We start from the raw sequence: 21363 nt of genomic DNA, 5'->3' as shown, positions 1-21363 counted from the left end.
CCCTCAAACAGCCAAAATCCAGCCCTGCCATCCCGCAAAGCAAGAATGATTCTCCCACCTGCTGCTAGCAGGACAAAATCTCAGGCTACACCACCTCGCCAAAATATCTTAACGTTCCCCTCCTGCTACCAGCTTCCCTTGGTTTCCTGCTCTTTCTGCCTCTCCCTTCACCTAGCGGCCCTAAAACAACCCGGGGAGGGGGCACAGGCCCAGCCCAAGCACACCCTTACTCAGCGAGAGCCGGTGGATCCAGGCGTCCGTTATTCCCGGGCTGGGGCTGTGGTGTCCGGCTTCGCTGCCGGGCTGTGAGCCCAAACTCGCGTGTCTTTGGGCGAGGAGAGGCCCCCGAGGCCGAGGAGCCCAGCACCGGCTGCACTGGGGCAGCTGGGGCCGAGGGTTCCGTCATTCGAATGATGCTGCGACCAACAGTCAGGGGGTGTGGGCGGAGCGGAATCACCCGCTCTGCTCCCTCAAAACAGGCTTTTCCCCCCAGAATAAGGCTCAGCGGGGCGACAGCTTGTTTGGATGCCTGATCCCCAGTGTCACCACCCAGCCCTTGCACATTCCTGTGCCCCCAGTAAGGGAGAGCCCAGAAACCCTCACGGCAGTGGTTGGGGGGAGCGGCGGAGGGAATGCAAATAACAACAAAAATAACAATAACACAGCTCCTGGCCCTGCTGTTGGTCCTCGCATGGCCATGGGGAGGTGGAGGGGACCTGCCAGTTTGGGCTGAGACTCGGCTATTTGAGGGACGGAGCCCCGGGGTGGGGATGGGCAGGGTTGAGGTACGCGGGGAGGTGGCAGGGAGGATGCGGGATCCCACCGTACCGCACACCCAGTGCCAAATCCATCCCCAGCAATCCCAAACCCCACATCCTGGTGCCCCCGGTGGGGCTGGTGCAGGGGCAGCCCCAGCCCTTCCCTCCTGCCTGGGACCCCCCTCCACTTGTGACCCTGAGGAGCCCACAGTGACCAGGGCAAAGCTGAAGGGGGGAGGGGGGCTGGTAGAGCCCCAGATTCAAGGATGGGGCCTGCCTTTATTTAATTAGAAGGATTACAGACACATGTCTCTCTACGAACTCCCCAAGCCCCACCACTGCCCGCCCAAGGGCTTTAACAGAGACCAGGGAGGGACCCCCAGCACCCCAACCGAGGGGGCCAAGAGCAGCCATGAAAGCCAAGGGAAGCCGTTTGCTTTCCCCTTACACTGTAAGGCCTGCCCTTTGCGGGGTGGGGGGCTTCGGGGTGTCTCCGGGAAGGTTTAACCACCAGGCACTCCTCCTGCCCACTGCCCCACGGGGGAAGGACCCCTGAGAGCAAGGGGCAGGGGGGCGGCCAGACCCGCTCTCGGGGGCTGCTGCTGCCACCAGTGGTGCGGACAACAAGGGCTTTTCCTGCCAGGACCCCCGGGGGTTTGGGCCAGACGAGCTGGGAGGGTCAAACCCTCTCCCCAGCACACGGGCAGAGTCCCCTCTGCTCGCGCCCTTCCCCAGCGGCCGCAGGCTGGGAGCTGGTGGGTGCTGGGACCAGCCGTGGAGGAGGGAGGAGGCGACTCCCAGGGGAGCGGGAATCTCTATCTCCCTTTTCAGCAGACCGACAGCCAGAAACCAACCCCAACCCTCAGTTTGCTGCCCTTCTAACAAGTCACCTCCCTCGGGAGCAGGGCCTGCCTCTGCAAAAACACACCTGAAGGCAGCAAGAGCTCGAGGGCTTTCCAGAGCAGCCTGCAGCAAAGCACTTCAGGCCTCAGCGCTCCCATCCCCACCCTCCCCCTGCGCAGGGTGGGGCTGTCTGCGAGCAACCCACTTGCCGCAAGGTGCTTCCCCCCACCACGCATCAGCCCCTCCATTAAAACCAAATTATAACCCCCCCTTACAGCCCTCCTCACCTTCAAGGCATCAGCTCCCAGCACGAGGTTTCTTCCCTGGCGCTGGAGGGATTTCTCTTCAGCGCTCCTCTTCTCCCCTTCCCCTCCAGGAAAGGTCCCCTCTGGGTGTCCTCATCCGTCCCCGCAGTGCCGGGGCCCCGGCGCCTGTGCCCACTGCCCGGCCACCCGCACCCCGCACCAGGAAGCTGCCGCTACCCCCGGCCAGGCTCTCCCTGCAGAGGTTTCGTTTGCATTTGCACCTTCTCCATCCTGGCAGGGCTCGGAGGAGGCAGGATTTAGGATGGGTCGGTAATGCGGGTTGAAAGGGACATTGGGAAGTGTTTAGGAGACTTGAAGCAGCTGGGCTGGTTTTGGGGAGGTGCAGGGGGACGGGTGGGTGGATGCTCCCAGCCAGAAAGGGTTTCCACCCACCGAGCCCCCAAGACCCCGACTGCCCTCGCCTTGTAACCACAGAACGACTCCGGACACTTTGTTGACATAAGATACCCTTTATTAAACGCGCTCTTCAAATCCAAAACACACTCAAAGCAAAGCCGTAAGCAGCAATCTGGTTTCCTTCCTTCAATCCCTGGCGGGTGGATCCCTGGAACAAGGGGCTGCCCTGCGAGGCAAGGGGCCGTTGCTTTTCACGCCACGCTGCCGGCACTGGCAGCTCCTGCCCACCCCTCGTCCCTGCTGGGTGGCCGAGGGCAGCGCTGGCATCACCCACGCCAAAATCCCGTCTCTCCTGAGCCACGGCGGAGGATGCTCGTGGCTTTGCTCGCAGCACGCTGCATGGGCACAGCCTCCTCCCGGCTCCTCTCCATCGCCGTGCGCTCGCCGGCAGCCACGGCCCCTCTGAGCAAGCGTCAGGTGCCCGCACGCAGCCACCCCGCTCTGCAGCTGCCCCCTGAGCTTGCTGGGCCACTCCTGCAGCCTTGGGGACACACAGCTCGGAGCGGCCAGAAAACCCTCCTGGTCGCCTCCCAGGACCTGCCTGTCCTGCCCCGACCCGCCCCGACCACAAGCACTGTTGCAGCCCTACACCGGGGGGCCTGGCCAGGCCTGGAGAGCTCTCCTTGTCCCCTTTGAAACCACGAGGAAGGTTGGGCTTTGGTAGACAAGCCACCGCTGGAGCATCAGACTGATGTTCCCTTCCCTGGACACCATCCAGCGACACCGTCCCCCCGCCCCGCTCTGCCCCACCGCCGGGCCCCATGGCCGCCTCCCTGGGGCTGCCCAGGTCCTGGAGCCCTGGTGGAGCTGGGAGGAGGAGGAGGAGGAGGGGGAGAGAGGGACAGAGCGGCAGAGAGGGGTGGGACAGGGCAGTGGGGGGGCCCCCACGCGCCAACTGCCCCCGTTAATACACCGGTCATGGTGTCACGTGGTATGGAATGATCATCCCATTGGCCAATCAGGGTCAGCTGCCCCGGCCGTGGCCCCGCCCCTCCCAGCCCCCTGCCCACACGGCAGAGCGCGGGAAGCTGGAAAGGTCCCTGACCACCGCAGTGAGGAGAATTAACCCCTTCTCACCCAAAACCAGCGCAGTCTCCAGCCCTTATTCCCTACCATTCACACCATGCCCAGGTCTACACCATGTCAGAGCCTACATCAGGCTTGCAAAAGAGACAGCCTATGGGCCAGGCCAACCTGCCAAGACGTTCATGTTAGCTACCACACTGTGCACAAGTGCTCTTTGCCCCAGCGCACCCCCACAGATCTGGTGAGGAATCCAGTAGAGAGGAAGATGAGGGCAGGGAAAGCCTGCTCTCCCCTTCCTACTAAGTGCTCCTCTGCCTGATGACTCGCTCGCTCAGCATTTCGCTTGGAGCCTGCCTGGGTGAAGATGGGTTCTTCATCACAAAGGCTGCATCTCTCAGGGAAATCCTTCAGAGGAGAGAGAAAGGTTGGTGCCCTGCAAATGGGAAACCTCTGAAGGAGGGGGGTGAAGTCACTGCGGTGGGATAAAGCAGAGAGAAGGTGGTGGGTGTCACGAGCTAAAGGTGACTGAGGTGTTGCAGCAACAAGAGGGCAGTCCCAGAGGAGTCAATTGGGCACCTGTAGCACAAGGCAAAGGCTACAGGGGTGAAGATCTGCTTTGAGAGGCTGCAGCAAAGCCGACCGATGAAGGGAAAATACAGGGAAGTCATCGGGTAGAGCTGCCAACAGCAATTGTTTGCTGCAGCTCACTGCCTTGGAAGCAAATGATCAGGTATAGTCCCGCAAGCGGATGTTCGCAGACACTCGCATGCGAGTGAGACACCCCCATCGTCAGGTCCTGCACGGAACCTAATGCTTTGAGAGACTGACGGGGGAGAAGGTTGTTCTGAGGGAACGATGCTTCCTTTTCTCCGTTCTGTCCTCTTTTCCAAGGTAATCAGGGATCAAAACCCGAACTCAGGACCACGCAGGCAGTTGCACTCATTGATGAGAGAGAAGGAACAGCTTTCCCCGACTTTCTCTTCCTGCTCCTAGAGCAGCGCTCTCTTCCTTTCTAGACATTCAGGCCCTGATCGTGCTTCAACGGGAGACAACGGTGGGTTTACAGTCCCAAGAGGAGACCTAAAACATCACCATTTGCATAAAACTGGCAGGATACAGTTGCAGTTACACGTGTGGATGGGCAGGAAGAGCATAAAATGGTCCCTGACACCAAAAGCAGCGCCATGGAAAGCTTAGGAAAGGTCCATCTCTTGACATTCTCCATAAAGATACAGTAAAAGCTCACCTCCTTCTGGAAGCCGCTGCACGTCACATGAACAACACCAGAGCTCAGCAGGCACGTGCCATCTGCAGAGACAATGAACGTTGGACAACATTCCATACTCTCACCATGATGGTGGCACCAGTTTACATTTTTTTCATCACAACCTCTGGAAAGGTACAACCAAGTACCCATTTTCTTCATCACATCACTTACAACCTCTTTTAGAAAAACGATGACTGAGTGTAGAGATTTTCCCTCCGGGGCTATCGAGGTGCTGCGCTTTGAGCTTCAGCCCAGAGTCATTTCATTTGATCACCAGCACCACCTCACGGGCTGCGTTACAGAAGCACCCAACCCCCAGACCCAGCCGCCTGTCAGGCAGGTGTCACAACAGCACACACTTGGCCAGTACAACGTCACCAGAGTTGGGTGGGTGGGGGGTTGGGGTGTTTCGGTTTGGTTGGGTTTTTTGCGTGACAAACAGTGAACAGGAGAACCAATAAATGGCATTTGAGCTCAGTTTAAGCTTATCACTATTCAAAGCCGTGTAATACCTACCAAAATTATAGGTGCTTGGGTGAAAACACAGCTCAGGTTGTGGATAAGAAGGAGGAACTCTCCAGCTTAGGCTGCGCTCCTGCACCACAACATCCAGAAGGAGGTTTGGAGCAGTCGTGCTTGTTACAGCGTCCAGTGACCACAGTGCAAAATAGGGGCAGTCCTGAAGGGATTCTTCTGGCCTGAAAGAAAACAAGCGCAGAAGCTAAACGCCGACTTTCCAATGAATTATGGGGAGGGATACTGAAACCAGCTTCATAAAAACCTACCTTAGTGAGCCTGGCTTTTGAGCCTGATACCAGCAGTCAAAGTCAAATACACCCAAATAAGTAGATGGTTTTCCCTGGCCGCGTGTATTCACTTGCCAGCTGAAGACTGAGACACTGGTGCCAGGAGATATGACTGGAAAAGGCAAGACATTGTTTCTTATTGGTATAAAAACCAACATATCTGATATTTTTAAAACACCACTTTCTATTTTGGCTTCATTCTGTTACACCACTCATGAAACACAACACTTTGCTAAGAATCATTTTAAACATTTACACCATAGCATCACCTCTGTGATAGGTTTCAGTCATGCTGCCCCCCTTTTCAAGTTCAGATTGTATCCATCCTAAGCCAAATCAAATACACAATTATTAGCTAATCAAGTTTTCTATAGAGTAAGAGTTGATCAAGAGGTTTAGGAAAAAAAGAAATAAAACAAGCCCAACAAGTTAGCCTACACAGATACTGAAGACTTTCAGGCTGTGGGTATGGAACAGCATTCATTGCTCAGATTCCAAAGCCATTTCGTTTAGAATCACCAAACACGGGCATCAGGAACAAACCTTCATCAACGCTGTCTTCTCTGTCAATGCAGTTGGGAAAGGTTTCTATAGCCTGACAGCTGGGTAGTTTGGTCTTGCTGCTCTGCCCTCTCAAGGGAAAGGCTCCGCCCGTCAGATCCAAACTGTACTTTTGAACACAGGATGCCAAACGCTGCAGAAAAAATCACAGGAGAGAGAAGGGTCATTCTGAGAGAAAAGCAGACATTACACCTCAGTAGGAAAGAATGTCTATGTCTACTAGAACCTGCATATTGTACTGTATCTCTCCCAGGCACTTAATCTGATGGCAAAGAGAAACTACAGCTGACAAGCAAGAGAACTGAGTGTCAAACCGTAACGGGTAAGTTTGGCTGTAAAAGCTTTGCACATTTTCAAAACTGAGCATTTCCCTCACATTATTGGTTCTAAATGTGTTTTGCAGAATTCCCTGCACCATCCCGGTTTCTTCACAAACCTACGTACTTAGCTAGAAAGGGACATCTGAAATAATGCCATACATAGGCATGCAAAGCGCTTTGTTCCATGACTTGATCACAGAACTGATGAAGTTAGAGGAGTCACGGCCTTCCAGCAGCCAAAGCTCTCTTGCGAGGCATTATCTATAGGCACACACCGCTAGAGTGAATGCCCATCCCTCGGGAGTAGCCATGAGAACTTCTTACTGAGTCACACTCTTCTCTCAAACCACGTCAGCTCCTGCCAGCTCCTCCTCTCACCTCCTCAGGGACTGATGGGTGAAATATGCCTCCCTGCCTTCACCAAGTGCAGCCAACAGCAAAACAACCCGGCGGACATGGCATGCACGTGGGCAAGGCGTTTAGGATCACAAATCCCTACAGAGTCAGCAAACTACTTTGAGACCTACAGAAACTCCAGCAGGATTGTGTGGAACCTCTGAGACCACCATTTGCTAAGCAAGCATTGACTGAAATACTGTCTTTCCAAATACAGCACTTGGTCAAATGCTCTACCCTACGACACATGGGTATTACTCAGCCCTCAGCCCCACCACCCTCCTCCTTCTCCCACATCTGGCCATCTCTGAGGCCACCGCCCCCCCGCGCCCAAACCCCCCATATTTGGCCACACGCGTCGCCCACAGGCACAATCAACACCACAATGGGCTCCTGCTGCCAAGAGCCACCTCGCTGTTGCTCGGGACCTATAAAAGCAGGGCCCCTGCAGCTGGCCCACACCGTGCCGCGCTTTCAGGACGTCGCGTGCCCAGCGTGCTGGGGAGGAAGAGGAAGAGGGGTTTAGAAGATGAACGTGAGGGTTTGGGTGTTAAAAATGATGCTTTCCTGTTAAAAAAGGGGTTTGGGTGCTTTAAAGTGAGTCTTTGGCACCTAAAAATGAGGTTTCATTCTTTAATAGAGGGGTTTGGACCCTGAAAGTGAGGGTTTGGCACCTAAAAGGGGAAGCTTTTAGCCTTAAACAAGGGGTTTGGAACACCAAAAATGAGGGTTTGGGACTTAAAATAAGGATTTCAGCATTAGAAGAGGGGTTTGGCACCTGAAAGTGAGGGTTTGGGACCTAAAACTGAGGCTTTGAACTTAAAAGACAGGTTTGGACTGTGAAAGTGAGGGTTTGGCTGTTAAAAATGAGGCTTTGAGCTTAAACAAGGGCTTTGGACTCTAAAACACATGGTTTGTAATGAGAAAATGATGGTTTGAGCATTAAGAGACTGGATTTGATGCTAAAAGGGCACAGTTTGGGGCCTAAAAAGGAGGTACTGAGCATTAAAAGAGGGGGTTGGACCCTGAAGGTGAGGCTGTGAGACCTAAAGCTGAGGCTTTGAACCTAAAAGACAGGTTTGGACCCTAAAAGTGTGGGTTTGGGACCTAAAACTGAGGCTTTGCGGGTGAAAGGAGGGTTTTGATCATTAAAAATGAGGTTTTGGCACCTGAAAGTGAGGCTTTGGATGCTAAAAGTGAGGGTTTGGGGCTTTAAAAGTAGGCACTGAGCATTAAAAGAGGGGTTTCGACCCTAAAAATGAGGCCTTGGGTGGTAAAACTGAGGCTGTGAGCTTTAAAACAGGGGTTTGGACCCTGCAAGTGAGGCTTTGGGTGGTAAAACTGAGGCTTTGAGCTTTAAAACTGGGGTTTGAACCCTAAAAGTGAGGGCTTGGGACCTAAGAATGAGGGTTTGACCCTAAAAAAGACAGGTTTGGACCTGAAAAGTGAGGGTTTGGCACCTAAAAATGAGGCTTTATTCCTTAATAGAGGGGTTTGGACCCTGAAAATGAGGGTGTGGCACATAAAAATGAGGCTTTGAGCCTTAAACAAGGGCTTTGGACTCTAAAATGCACGGTTTGGAACTAAAAAATGAAGGTTTGAGCATTAATATGCAGGATTCGATGCTAAAAGGGAGAGTTTTATGTCCCAAGCCTGTCTTTCAACACTCAAAGCCTCAGCTTTCAGTCCCAAACCCTCACTCTCAAGGTCGCAACCCCTCTTTTAAGGCTCAAAGCCTCATTTTTAACACCCAAACCCTCACTCTCAGGGCTCAAATCACTCTCTTGACTCTCAAAGTCTCAGTTTTCAGTTCCAAACCTTCACTTTCAGGGCCCAAACCCCACTTTTAAAACACAAGGCTCATTCAGGGGTCCCAAACCTTCACTGTTAGGGTCCAATCCTGTCTTTTAGGCTCAAAGCCTCAGTTTTAGATCCCAAACCCTCACTTTGGGGATCCAAACCCCTCCATTTCATGGAGTAACCCTCATTTTTAAATACCAAACTCTCCCTTTCATTGTCCAAACCCTTCTTTTAATGCTCAAAGCCTCATTTTCAGGTCCCAAACACTCACTTTATAGCACCCAGACCCCTCTTTTAACCTCAAAGCTTTATAGTTAGGACCGCAAACCTCACTTTTAGGGTTCAAACCCCTGTTTTAAAGCTCAAAGCCTCATTTGTAAGAGCCAAACCCTCACTTTCAGGGTCCAAAGCCCCATTTTCACACTCAAAGCCTCAGTTTTAACACCCAAAGCCACACTTTCATCATCGAAACCCCGCTTTTAATGCTCAGTGCCTCCCCTTTCGGTCCCAAACCCTCACTTTTAGCATCAACTCTGGTCCTTTAAGGCACAAACCATCATTTTTTTCTTTCCAAAGCCTCACGTTTTAGAGTCCAAATCCCTCGTTTAAGGCTAAAAGCCTCATCTTCAGGTACGAAACCCTCACTTTCAGGGTCCAAACCCCTCTGTTAAGGAACAAAGCCTCAGTTTTAAATTCCAAATCTTCAGTTTTAGGGTCCAAACACCTACTTTTAAGGGACAAACCCTCATTTTTAGGTCCCAAACCCTCACTTCTAGCATCGAATCTGGTCTTCTAATGCTCAAACAGTCATTTTTTCGTTCCAAACCGTGAGTTTCAGAGTCCAAACCCCTGTTTTAAGGCTCAAAGCCTCATTCTTAACACTCAAATCCTCACTTTCAGGGTTCAAATCCCTCTTTTAACTCTCAAAGCCTCAGTTTTCAGTTCCAAACCTTCACTGTCAGGGTCCAAACCTGTCTTTTTTACTGTCAAAGCCTCATTTGTATGTTGCAAAGCCTCACGGTTAGGGTCTAAATCTGTCGTTTAAGGCTCAAAGCATCATTTTTACGTCCCAAACCCTCCCTTTCAGGGTCCAAACCCCTTTATTATGGCTCAAAGCCTCATTGTTAACACCCAAACCCTCACTTCTAGGAACCAAAGCCCTTGTTTAACAGTCAAAGCCTCATTTGTAACACCCAACGACTCACGTTCAGTGTCCAAGCCCCTATTTTAATACTCATTGCCTCCTTTTTAGGTCCCAAACCCTCACATTTTTTGCTCCAAACTGTGAGTTTCAGGGTTCAAACCCCTCTTTTAAGGCTAAAAGCCTCAGTTTTAGGTTCCAAACCTTCACTTTCAGGGTACAAACCCCTCCCTTAAGGTTCAAAGCCTCATTTTTAAATTCCAAACCTTCACTTTTAGGGTCAAAACCCCTACTTTTCAGGGACAAACCCTCATTTTAGGTCCCAAACCCTCCCTTTAAAGCACCGAAAACTTCACCTGTAACAGCAAAGCCTTATAGTTAGGACCGCAAACCTCACTTTCAGGGTCCAAATCCCGCTTTTTAAGATCAAGGCCTTATTTTTAGCAGCCAAAGCTGCACTTTCAGGGTTCAAATCCCTCTTTTAGCTCTCAACGCCTCAGTTTTATGTTCCAAACCTTCACTTTCAAGGTGCAAACCCCACTTTTAAGGCACAAAGCCTCATTCAGAGGTCCCAAAGTCTCACTGTTAGGGTCCAAACTCCTCATTTTCATGGACTAAATCTCATTTTTAAATTCCAAACCCTCCCTTTGATTATTCAAACCCTTCTTTTAATGCTCAAAGCCTCATTTTAAGGTCCCAAAGACTCTCTTTATAGCACCCAAACCCCTCTTTTAGTCTCAAAGCCTTATAGTTAGGACTGCAAACCTCACTTTCAGGGTCCAAACCCTTGTTTTAAAGCTCAAAGCCTCATTCTTAACACCCAAATCCTCACTTCCAGGGCTCAAATCCCTCTTTTCACCCTCAAAGCCTCAGTTTTCAGTTCCAAACCTTCACTTTCAGGGTACAAGCCCCTCTTTTAAGGCACAAAGCCACAGAGCAAATGCTTGATATGGGAGAGGAGGAAACCTTGGGGCTCAGGGGTTGGGTCATTTTTGCCCACCTCTGTGGGGAAAAAACAATGTATAAAGAAAAGGATACCTTGTGATGCTCACTCCTCTGTGTTCCTGTCCTGTGACACGTTGCTGTTGATGTAAAGCTCCGTGTTGTCACTGGGGTGCATTTTGCAAGGAGGCCAAAGGATCGCCGGTATTCAACTTATGGGCTGCTCCGTCTGCACAAGCTGGCGGAGACGGCGCTGCGGAGGCAGCCTCGGATGGGTCTGACCCACCTGCTGCTGCCGCCGGGCGTTGTGTCCTGCCAAGAGGGGCCCCAATGGGGAGAAGCGGGCGGCAAGCAGGCCAAGGGAAAGCTGGACGGCGACAGGGCAGTGCAGGTGGCAGCGGGCTGCGGGTGGGAAGCAGCAAGCGCAGAGCATCCAATACCACCAACGTGCCTGCCAAGCGACGTAGGACCCGAGAGGAAGCCAGAAGGCAAAGGCTCTTCATGGGGCGGAGAAGAAAGGTTTAATGCAGCGGCCCACCCAGACACCACAGCACGGAGGCCTTGAACTGCTGCTCTGGGACTCCCACCCCACGCCCCACCCCAGCCTTGTGACCCTCAACTGCTCCAGTCCCACAGACCCATGCTGGAAGCTACGGCCCCCCGCTGCCCGGGGGCTGCGATACGTTCCAGGGAACACACAGCATTGCCAGGTGCCAGCACAGCCGGTGTCAGGGCCCAGCTGGGCCCCGCAGCTCCCGGCAGCACTGGGCCGCACGCCCCTGCAGCACCCCGGGGAGGCCCCAGGAGGCCCCGGCCCGGGAGGAAGCCGCGGAGCAGTGGGCGCAGGGGCAAGGCAGGGCAGACGCGCTCACCGCTCCAGTGAGACACGGGAGTCCCCTCTGCCCGCCCTGATGGGGCCAGTCCTAGGCCCACTGGGTGCCACCTCTGATCCCACCGCCTTGACCCTGTGCTGCTGCCGGCATCCCCACCGCAGCCTGGAACCGGCATCCCCAGGAGCAGCATCCCCACCCGGCGCTGAGGACGCTCCGCATCGTCCTGAGGGTGCCCTTGCTCAACTCCAGCCACAGTTTCCACCTGCTGGGGCACACAGTGAAGGTGGTGGGGCTGATGCCCCAACCACCCAACCCAGAACCCAATTCCTTGATGGCAGCCCCGAGACCCAGCGCAGCACTGGATGCCTCAAGCCCCCGCTGACGGCAAGAAGGACACGGCACCGGCGGCACCATCGAGCAGCAAGGCACGCACCAGGTCTGCTGCCAAACCCCAGCAGCCGAGCGGGCTGTGCTTGTCGCCCACAGAGGCCAAACCCCACGGGAGGGGCTGCCGCAGCAGCTGCACATGCCGCCACAACCTCCCAACAACTCCCCGCTGTCCTTCGGGCCCTGGGGGGGCTCACGGCTGCGCCCACCCCGCTGGAGGAGCAGGAGCAGTCGGTGCCCATCACACCCGAGCAGCGGCCCCAGCGGGAGCGTGTGAAGGCGCTGGCCCAGGAGGAGCGGGAGCGGGCGGCCCTGCAGGTGTCACCGGGCAGCTGCACGTTTGTGTGCAGAGGGAGGCCAGCATGGACATAGCCAATGACTACGGCTACCCATAACCCACCGGCCCAGAACCGTCCCCCCCTCTTCGGAGCTGCCTTTTCCTCTCTAGCATTTGACTACCGACAGAGCAGTGCCGCGGTGACGGCCTCGGTCAACACCTTCCTTCCGGCTGCCCTGCGAGGTCTTTGCACCTCTCGTGGTCAAGACAGTGTGATCCTGCTCTACCTCATTTGGCTGCAAGAAGAGTAAAGGAAGAAGCAGCTCCCAGAAGCTTCAGCAAACAGTTTGGCAAGGTCTTCTAGCCTGCTTCCACAGTCACAAGACCCAGTGCTGTTAGTATAATGTCTCGTTGCCTTCTCTAGAAAGGCACTGAAGCAGAATGGCCTCCCTGTCACTGCTCGCTACCAGCAGCAACAGAGGCCTCAGAAAGGCCAGGATTTTGAGTCTTTCACCAGCAGGCCAGGAGTAGTGCGTTCTACGGGATGTGGCCACTTGTAGCCACTTGCAGTCCAGACACTCAAGGTGGTTTTAGCTTCAGCTGCGGTGGTTGTAGGCACTGAAGCTTAAACCCAAAAGGAAAGAGAAAAAGAACAGCCCTCCAGGCACACGCTGTTCGGAAGTTAAAGCAGAAGAAAGGCCAGCATGGCACACGCTCAAGGACAGGGCTGCCTATAGCCCTTTGGCAGGGAAGCTTCTCCCCAGCCAAGCGCATTTCTCCTCCTCTCCTACAGTTCTCCTCCCTCTCTGTCCCCATACCTTCAGCTGCAAGGTCTGACTGCGATTCAGCACTGCCCGGAAAGTGAACTGTCCCAGGAGCCTTCCCTGCTCCTCAGGTTCCTACTTCAGGCCCAAGAGAAACACGGGGGTGGAGAAACCAGAGCGCCTCACACACTGTGGGAAGACTTAACTTCAGTCGGTGAAGCACGGGTTTATTTCAGCTACGCAGTCAAAGCAAGACGAGCACAAGGAGCAGACAAGAAGCTGCACCTAGGTAGCACGCCACGCTTGCCTACTCAGCGAGTCTAGGCTGCCACTCAGAGAAGGAGCAGATGTTCCCAGGGGGAGGGGGGTAACCTGAGGGTCACAAATGCCCACGGGGATTGAAAGCCAGAAGGGCTAGGACAGTGCGCTGTGCCACCTCCTCTTCCCTGTGGCTCCCCGAGTTCCATCATGCCCCAGAACCTTCCTTTCGAACAGTATATTGGACAGAAGCGCAATACAGCTCCAAGGAGCTTGCTGCTTCTGCGAGCCAGGAGGAGGCCAGAGGCCGCTGGACTCTTTGACCCATACTCACCCCCGGCTTAGAAACGCTGTGCAGCACCCAGCCCCCCACTCTGGAGAAACCATTCACGTAGACAGCCATGTCCTTTGGAGCTCTCCTAAGCTATCCTAAAGCGCTCTGAACATGAGGGACACAGTTTCACCTCAAACACAGCAAGTGAAATCCACCTGAGGGTGGCACCCCAGCGCCTCTCAAGGGAGGCCAGCCGTGCAGCCGACCTGCTGAAACAACCAGCCAGAGAGCGCAGCGTGACCACAGCAGTGCCCAGCGCCTTACGAGACGCACTGCTGGCGCTGCTGCAGGGACAGGGTTTGTGTCCACTGGAACAGAGGCTGCCGTCAACCCAGCGGCAGCCGCCAAACCCAAAATAACCCTTAGACCTGGTAGCATTGCCCCAGTCCAGGAACAAACCCTAAATCCAGAGGCACCCCACACCTGGCTGCACCCACCAGACCTAGCAGCATGCACCTGACACAGCAACACCCCCAAATCCTCAAGTTTCCCCCAAAATTGGCAGCAACCAGCAGACCCAGGCACACCCCCCAAAACCTGTCAGCGACCTGTCAGCACAATCAATATTTATACAGCTAAATAACAAAAGGATTAGACAATACTTTGTCTTCACTGCCCCCCAATCCATTTTCTTTCTCTTATTTCTTTTTTTTTTTTTGCATTTTTAATTTCAGCTCGTTTTGCTTGTGATCTTTATATAAGACCTGCTTTTGTAGAAGCGTGAAAGGTCTTTGTGGTCCCTCTGCTCATGAATCCATTTGCTAAAATAATGTTTTTGAAAACCTCTTTTTTAGGTATCTTACTGACCAGTTCATTCATGTCTAATATTGAAAGCTTTTGAAAAGCAGGAACCGGTTCGGTTCTATACAGGACAGCGTTGCTCAGAAATGGACCCCAGTCCCTGCTGGCCTCAGCGACCCAGTGGCACACACTCCTGTTACCGGCTCATCTGGTGGCTGGCTGTAAAGAAATGTCATCTTTTTTGCCGTGGCTGGGGGTGGTGATGGTGGTGTTGCTGGTGTTCTGTCACACCTCTATAATCCATAAAGGAACAGAGACTTTAAGGTGTATCATGTTACTGGTTTGACAGGACTTGCATGCTAGAGAAGAGTTGCTCAAGTGACTTGCTACTTTTACAACCTCTTGCTAGAAGGAGCAAGAGGGAACAGGGAAGGGTGTAGAGGAGGACTGGAGCAGCCCCGTAGCCGGTGTGTGCCGCCAGCATCGCCCTCGTACAGCCGTCTCGCCAGCAAAATGCAGGAGGAACAGAGCAGCTTATGGCCACTGCACGAAGCAGCTGCAGCGCAGGAAGGGGAATGTAACTGCGAGGCTGTGGGGCACAGCCCGCGTGGTAGCCGAAGCCTCGCGGGAATCACACGGAGATGTCAAGCTCTCTAAAGGACCCTGAGATATGAACAGGAAGAACTTAGCAATTGTTGACTTGGTATTTCTTGCAAACGGAAGCAGCTGACGGCTTCCCCTTATTTGCTTCTAGTCCAGTCCTTGGGCCGATAGGCCAGACCTTGCAGCAGGGCATGCCTGCTGGAGAAAAACTGCTAAAACCGCCTCTTTGTTGCTGCTCCTGTAACCAGAGCGATCAAATTAACCAACCATAGATGTTGCTTTACTCCTTGTACAGCCTTATCCAACTGGACGTTAAGTCTGGGGACATGGAGTATACCAATCAGTGTATTCTTTGATCTGCATTTTAGTCCCTCGGTAATCATTAATGTGAACGAAACAATAGACAATGTGCTTCTGTCAGAAAAGGATGACAAAATGTGGTTTCGTGTAGCGGACTGAGAAAACTGGCCAGGACTGCCAAGATTAAGAGCCAAGTAGGTAAAAGGTAATTCCGACAGGGGGAGATCGCGACCACCGACTCACGGACCACCACCGACCCAAGTAATACCACCTACTCAAAAGAGAACAACAAAGAGGATAACTGAGTCTGCGCAGTAATTTACATATGGAACGAGCAAGTTTGTGCTGATTGGTAGAAAGGACAATAATGAATATCTATGAATATGTGAATTTTTGATCTATAAATTGTACGGGAAAGGTGCGTAAGGTACGCACGTTAGGAGCAGCGATCCTGCGTGCATCCGGCGCTGTGAATAAAGAATGCCTGCTCTTTAATACTAAATTGCTGTTAAAGAGTTGTTTCTGATTTTACCGCGTTTTTCGGTAACACTCCTACCAGTCTGTCACGATCCACTGTCGGGCTGAACAATTTGGCAGAGGTTAAACCCCCTTGCTTTCCAACCGACCTCAGGGAATTCTGGGAGGTTGGGGGCGGCTGGGCTTAACTTCTGACTGACTCCAACGTGTTGCCGTGGCCACGTTCCTTCTACATTCTCGGGAACAGAACTAAGACTCAAAACGGAATCAAAGTGCCAAGTCCCTTCATTTGGCCAGCGATGGAGACGCGAGAGAAAAGCAGAGAAAGAGAGAAAAAAGGGAGAAAGGGGGGAGAGACAAAACGAGAGCGACACCAGAGTGTTGCAATAGCTACCGCCGCGGGTCTGGGGCGTTGCGTCCTTCCGTGCGGTCCGTCCTTCTGTGCGGCCCGTCCTTCCACGGGGTCCCTCCCTCCGCGGGGTCCGTCCCTCCGCGCGGTCCGTCCCTCCGTGCCGACTGTGAGATTTGATTCTGCGCTTTTGAACAACTGAGGAGACGATAAGCAGTGAGTCACGTGTCTCTCTGATAATGTTTTCCTAGCGTAAGCTTACCTGGGGCTGGGGGCATGATATAATTCAATAGGCTGGAAAAGGAGAAAGAGGACAGTTACCCTTTTTCCTTGTGGTAAAGCTGCACTTGAGCCTGAGCTCTCAAGAAACACTGCTGAGTTTATTTCAGTAAAACTGAAATCGAGAGGTTCTAAGGCAGTGTTGCAAAGCCCTTCAGGATTCAAGGGACACCTGGAGTTATAAACGTGAAACGCTCTTTTTTCCAGGTCATAGACGTTAAATAAGTCCATCAATCGCTCTCTGAGAGCTTGCTTGCATATTTTTATGTATTTGAATATTGCTGGAAATTTTTTCAGTTTTCAAGTCCTTTAATGACGGTTCACGGTTTTTAGTATTTCGTATAAAACCAAGATGTTGCTGCTGACCCCACCTATTGAATAGTTGCGTGTTTTAATTGCCCAAGCCTCTGGCTGAGTATTCATGCCCTTGAACGTTACTCACTGAAGGTGTGTGCGTGAGGCATGAATCCAACCTTCGTACCCAGGTGGCGAATAGGAGTTTCCCCAGGGACGGATCCAGAGCAGGGAATTAAGCTCTCACTCTGCACTGCGCTTTGGAGGAGGAGCGGGTTTGTGCCCCTTCTCTGAGTGGATGGTGAGCTGAGGGGTGTTTCGCCCTTAGGGAACCTGAAGCTAAGCCAAAGAATGTCGAGTGAGTTCAAAACCCTGCCCAAGCCTTTGGAACATCCCGGCTCTATTCACTGAGGCAAAGGAGTATTTTAGTTGAGCAACACTTATGCTGGGTAAAATGAGAGGATGAGAGGCTTTTGCTGCTTCAAATACTCATGGAAATGTCATTTTAAACGTGGTTCTTCAGACGAGATAAGTCTGCACCTCTTTTCTTAGCAGGACAAAACTTCTGAGCCTGTTCCCAGAGACAGAAAGAGCACAGGAATTCCGTGGAGTTCCATGGTGGAGGTGAAAGATCCCAACCCAAAGGGTGCCGTGCTGACAAGCAGTGGGAAATATGCGATGCCAGCTCTTCCTGCGTAAGTATGGAATGAATTGGACTGACCGAGCAGTGAACAAGAGAAACCACGCGCACAAGTGTGAGTGGCAATGCAACCGAACTGGCCAGCGCCTGCAGTTACGGGGGAGGAAGCACTGTCACTGCGTCTTAATCTTAAAATCTGTGACACTGTCTAACGTCGCAGTAGGGTGGTCCCCGTGTTCATGCCCCTGGAAGCTGGTTAAACCTGTGCTGTGCTAAGAACGTGTATTTCTGCAAAGCATTTTGGTGGTGTTTGTAGCGGAGTTGTTCTCTTTGAGAGGTCGTTTTGGTTCTGTTTGATGTTGCAAAGGCTCCTTGCGAAACGTAAGAAATTGCCACTGGACTGAGATGTCCTCCCCCTCTGACTTCTATGAACTCCCGTGTGTGGAAGAGACGGAACTTTTCCTGTTGCTGTAAATTAAGAAAACACTCCTGTGTGCTGAGAGGAGCGGCTGTTTTAAACTGCACTTGGTAGCACTTCTGTTTTGCTGCCACGGATCTCCTTCTGGAGAAGCTGTAACACAGGCTCCTTCCCTTTCTAAAATGTAATCACTCAGAGACTAACTTGATCGGAGACTAACTTGGTGCTGCGCCTGCAATGTACATTTGCCGTCTGGCAAAGGAGAGGTGGGATTCATTTCACCTGATTTCTCGCTGTCAAAAAGTTATTTTTCTGGTCTGAGCTAATTTCTTGCTTGATCAAAGGAAAGGGAGAGTTCTGCAGCAGGAAAATTGTTCCCCCCTCCCTCTTCTGGTGTTGTGGCTCTAGAAGAGTAGTTTAATCTGAAGGCCTATGTTTTAGGAGGCGAATGTGGAGTGAGAAGAATTCCACCTGTTCTCTTCCTTTGATAAAATCCAAAGCTTGGAAGAGTTTTCTTTGACCCATCTTTAAACTTTTCTCTCCCACCAGGCCCTCTCCCCCTCCAGGGAAGCTTCTGTGCGAGGAAAGAAGGAAAAGCCTCCCTTTTTGCCAGAGGAGCCATCGCCCTCTTCGTCCTCCTCATCCTGCTCTGGTGATCCTAGTCCAGATGAGTTGTTGTGTCTCATTTGTGAAGATACAATGTCCGATGCTGCTGTTAGTGCCTGCTGTGGAAGCAGTTCCTGTGACGGATGTAAGTGCAGCTCCCATGGTTGTTACTTCAAAACATCACATCTGATCTTCTGAAAGCAGAAAGAGGAGATCAGGGAATTACTTTGTCACCAGTTCTATTTAAGACTTAAGCAGAGCCTGAATAGGAAAGGACTTGTCTCACTTAAAGGGAAAAAAGGCAGGAAGCTTTTTTCCCTTTTTACGTATGTAGTTAAATCCTCTTGACAGGTGGAAGGAGGAGTTTGAGAAGAGAGCCTAACTGCGCAGGTGATTACAGTATTAGATATCGAACGCGTTTGGTTTGTCCGCAGCCCTTTCCCTCACACAAAATTATAGAGCCATCTCTGGTGCCTTCCTGTGGTCTGCAGCCAACGGGGAGCTGGGCATTTCATCCACACTCTTCTCCACGGGAGAGGTGGTTAAAAACTTCAGAGCTGTGCCGGTTGTAGCTGGGATAGAGTTAATGTCCTTCAGCGTCGCTGGCATAGTGCTGAGGGCACACTGATGTTTCAGCTGCTGTTAAGTAGCGGCTCCGTGTCGCTAAGTAGCGCCTCTACTAGTCAGGGGCCTCTCCAGCTTCCCGAGCTCTGCCCGACAGGTATGAGTGGCAGCGCCAGGGACCCCTCTGCCCGCCCAGCTCCATCAGGGGTGATGCCCAGGTGCGAGGGCAGAAGGAGGACCCGAGCCGTGCGTCAGTTGGCCAGAGTGAGTCGGCCAGCGTCAGTCGGCCAGCATCACCTGCCCGGACTCAGCTGGCTGGCGTCAGTCAGCGTCAGCGTCTGTTGTCGGGAGTCAGTCAGGACTTAATCCTGTCGGCACCGCTGACCCCCCGTCTGGGGTGTGGGGCTGAGCGCGGTGGTTCAAGTGCCGCCTTAGGCCCGTCAGTCAGGGTGGCTGTGTCAGCCTTGGCTGGCAGCTGTCACCTGTGTTTGGGCACACGGTGCCGTGTCCTGCTCTGCTGAGGGCGGCTCCTCATTCCCTGCCTGCTTCAGCTCGTTTTCCTGCATCCACATGCCTGGGGTTTGCTGGTTTAAGGCAGTGAAACGAACTTAATCAGGCTTCCCTTAACTTTGTGTCTTCTGCCTAGTGAGCCGTCGGACAGAGCTTTGGAGGAAGAATGGTGACAAGCCCCTGCTGGTGTGGTGGTGTTTTACTGGTGTGGAGGAGAGGATACTTCAGTTGGTCGGAGCGAGTCCCCAAACCCCTGGGCCTGTTGCGTGGGCTGCCAACGTTTCCGCAGTTCCCCTCGTCGGGCGGCTGTTTGCAAGGGGTGTGTTTGAGCACTGGGGGTTCAGCAGCCGCCGGGCCCTGGCCCTGGGCAGCCTGCTCTGGGTGACCCTGCCTGCGCAGGGGCTGGACCAGCTGCCCCCAGGGATTCCGGAAGGCCTTTCTCTCCCTTGTGACTCCGTGACTCTGGAACCGGTGCTGCGAGGGGCCAGCGCTGTGGGAGCACTGGGAACGTTGTCTTCGCTGGGCTCTGCCTCTGTCAGGACGGCTGCGTGTGTGCTCTGCCCTGAGACACTCGGCGCCTGCGCCCGTCTGTCCAGGTACGCCAAGCAGTGTGCAACAGAGCACACTTTCAGGAGTGACCTGAGGAGCTTTTGCTAGCTTTGCCGCGTTGGAGAGGGACTGCAGCTCCTGCATGCAGGAATAGTCGTGTTGGAGAATAACCATAGGAGGCAGCTGGGTAAAGTGGCTCTAGTGTCAAACGCTGATGTGTCTCGGGTTTGGGTTTTTTCATGTAAAGGGAAATGAAATCTGTGGTCTGCATCAGATACGGGATCGGGGCTGTTGGGGGCTGTATTTCTGGGGAAAATGTCACTGAACCAGTCATTAATAGTGATTCAGAAAGCTCTATAATTGTGATCTTTCCCTGCTGTTCAACAAAGCGGATGCTGTTTTTTCTCAACAGAGCATAGTTTTTCTTCCATTTCTTCTTCTTTGGCTTCTTCCCACTCTTTGTCCTCTTTCCTTAGACAATGTGACCAGAGCAGTGTCAGGCAACGGTGTCCCTTCTCTGACCACCAAGTAACTAACGCTTCCCTGAGATCACTTTAGCTTCCACATCTGGCTGAGTGAAAGAATGACGCCCGTCAGCCTCAGCCTCCCTCCGTGCGAGAGTGAGCCTCTACGTGCACGAGGGAGTCCAGAGCTGACTGAGAGTGCCTTGGGTGCTGCCCTTTCTAAAAGCGAAGGGGTTTCTTGCAGCTCTCCTTGCAAAGTGAGTGTGTGGTTTCACACGTGCATGAGCTAGCAGGACGGCTTACGGCCACAGAATGGAGATGGGCAAATCCCCTCTCCTTCTCCCCGGTGCAGTGTCCTGCCTCCTTCCTTGTGCCAGCTTTTATGCTTGCTGGCTCTCTCTGCAACCCCATTTCACTCTCTAAGCTGGTGGGAAACTCTCTGCTCTTGTGGGTGCGTTCCCTGTCTGCTTGGGGAGTTAATGTGGCTCCTAAGGAGCTCTAAAACGTGTGCAGGTCAGGGCAAGGGAAGGCACAGGGATACAGGAGCAGAAGGAAGGAGCAGATGGAGAGAGGGGGGCAGCAGCAAGGCCTCTCTTTTGGTGGCACTGAAGTGAACCTGGTTTGTGACGTCACGTCTTCAGCTGCGACTGACCGTATCTTTAGCTTTTCCTTCAGTAAGCCCGTAACATTGTTGGCCTTTGAATCTGACTTTCATGTACTACATGTCAGTCAACGGTGACATCCCAGAACACTGACTTGGCTGGATGTGATTCTGCTCAAACATGTAATTTCTCAACTTGTTCTTTCTTATTTATTTTCTGGAGCTTTTTAATGCAAAACTCGGTCTCTGACTCGTGCCGCCTTGCTTGACTTGACTCCAGTGTCTTGGGCTTTTTCCCCGTGTTGTTTACCCTGTCAATACCCCTGCGTCCCTTTTTGTTGGTGATCTCGTAGGCATCAGAAAAGCAAAGGATTCTCCTTTTGCTCTGCTGTGAGATCCAAACCTGTCCTGAGTGCCCTTTTGTTAAGGAAAAGAGCCGCAGGAGGTGGACGGGAGATTATTCACGGCAAAGGGATGAAAGTTCTGTCAATCTCAAAAATGTCGATGGCTGTCAGGAGCCTCTTTTTGCATTT

At 52.8% G+C, this 21363-nt stretch overlaps 1 long non-coding RNA gene across 3 annotated transcripts in view; it reads left to right on the top strand.

Annotated features, from left to right (window-relative positions):
- Nucleotides 1-21363, top strand: part of LOC142051110 (uncharacterized) — a 166825-nt gene that overhangs the window by 18403 nt on the left and 127059 nt on the right. The window lies entirely within an intron of this gene.

Source organism: Phalacrocorax aristotelis, unplaced genomic scaffold (genome assembly GCF_949628215.1).
Source record: "Phalacrocorax aristotelis unplaced genomic scaffold, bGulAri2.1 scaffold_81, whole genome shotgun sequence".
Taxonomy (NCBI): domain Eukaryota; kingdom Metazoa; phylum Chordata; class Aves; order Suliformes; family Phalacrocoracidae; genus Phalacrocorax; species Phalacrocorax aristotelis.
The sequence above is the reverse complement of the archived record's forward strand: the minus strand, read 5'-3'. Positions and strand labels throughout refer to the sequence as shown.